Here is a 2187-nt window from a genome sequence, read left to right on the forward strand (position 1 = left end):
GGATTCGTGGCCGCGGCAACCGCGGAGATGGCGAATGGGCAATTATATCCACGATATTAACAAGATTTTGCTAAGTTTCTGTGGTGCGATGGCAACCGCGATGTTAATTCTAGATTCAAACGAATATGGTCAGCCAACGTGGACCACCGCTACCGCCGGTGGCAGTTGCTACCATGGAGAGGGAGAGGAGAGATGTGGTTGAGAAATCTAGTGGGGTGAGAGAATAGTTGCAGAAGAGAGAAAGTAAAAATAAAAGTTGGAGAGAGAGAGAGTCATAAGGCACAATAATGGATATCATGGGGAAACAGTCCACTATCGGAGCATTTGAATGTTATAGGGTATTCTCAATTCTTGGGATAGTCCACCGGGCCTAAGCGGGCTTTTAAAAATTTTCGGGCCTAAAGATAGTAGTATCAAGCCAATCAAAGCAAGATAAGAGGGACCACGAAGAGCTATCTAGATTGTATCTTGATATTATTTTATCTTGAAAACTGAACACTGTCTTAAAATGAAACAATAAAAAATTATAAAGCAGAACTGCTAAAGTACGACGGAGGAAGTACTACTTCTTTATTCTTATAAAAAATAGACTACTCCCTCCGCCCACAAAAGATGTCACAATTTTCTTTTTAGTTTATCTCACAAAAGATGTCACATTTCCTTTTTTGGAAAAAATTCTCTCTCACATGAATATAAAAATTATATTTTCTCTCTCCATTTAACACATAAAACAAAACCTCCTAAAATCTCGTACCGTCCCACAAGTGTGACATCTTTTGTGGGACGGATGGAGTATATTTTAGGATTCTATATATAATAAAGAAATTTGTGTTTATTTGTATAGAAATACGAGGAACTCACCCAATTTTAGAAGTTAATTGTATGTACTTCTCCGTCCATAAAAAAGTACTTAGATAAATTTTATCATTTTTGGTCCTCCATTAAAATTAGACTACTTTCTAAATTTTGAAAGTTTTAAACATTTAAATACTACTTCTTCCCTCTAATTTAATTGAGACATTTTTTTTGGACCAAAGATCAAGAAATTGATTTATTAAAGGTTAGAGTAGAAGGAATAAAGTAAAAAAAATGGTAAAGTATGAGAGAGAACCAAATTTTTACCTAAAAAGGTAATGACTTAATTATATTGGAACAAACAAAAAAGGAAATAGGACTTGATTACCATGGGACCGAGGGACTCATTTCTTACTTTTCACCCTAATATCTTATTTTATCAGTTTCACATTAAAATTTATGTCATACACAAATATGACTATTTATTGTGAACTGAGAAAGAATTATGAGGTCAGTTATTTTCCAATAAACATAACATTTATTCTGCTAACATAATACTTTTGATTAATACTACGCCACATAATTAGCAAATTATGACTAAACACGATCCATTGATTTTTTTTCATATAAAATAAAAAATTTCAATTTGATGAATAAAATTAAAAAATAAAAGTATACCTAGTTTATAAATTATAAATAAAATTATTATAATGTTTATAGATTACAAATTAAATAGTGGCACAACATAAAGATTAAGTAAATAATATCATTATTCACTAACTAACTTAAAGACTTTATTGACCGTGCAAGTGATAAACAATCGGTCAACAACCGGTGTTCAAAATATGATCAAACCTACCTCTTCTTCATAAAAGTGAATCCAAATATAGAATTACATAAATGAATATTTTTTAAATAATGAATTTAATTGCTTTAAAGTCTTTAGAACGTCTAAAGGGGAGAGGTAAATGGATAGATAAACTAATATAACTACCATATTTACCTTTTTTTCATGAAAAATTATGCTCCAAGGGGCGAGGTATTTGAGAATGTATTATATCTTTTCCCATTTTTGAATAAGTATCCAAGGGAGAAGGTATTTGAGAAGGTATCACACCTTATGTTTTTTTAATGCATTTTGTACTATTATTTTATGTTTAACAAATCATTTACCTTTTTATATACCCTTTTCATTTGGAGTATGTTTCTTTTTGGAAGGGTATATTTCACTTTTTGAGGAGGTATATGGTGATATACCTTTTCTTCTTGAAAGACCTCATAAAAAAACATAGTACATCTTAGGAATTTTAATATTCTTACTCATACAACAACATGAATATTTTGATTTTTTGCTTTAGAGCGTCTGCTATGGCGGAGATCCTGGTGGACGTC

The sequence above is a fragment of the Salvia hispanica genome, chromosome 4 (assembly GCF_023119035.1).
Source record: "Salvia hispanica cultivar TCC Black 2014 chromosome 4, UniMelb_Shisp_WGS_1.0, whole genome shotgun sequence".
Lineage (NCBI taxonomy): Eukaryota > Viridiplantae > Streptophyta > Magnoliopsida > Lamiales > Lamiaceae > Salvia > Salvia hispanica.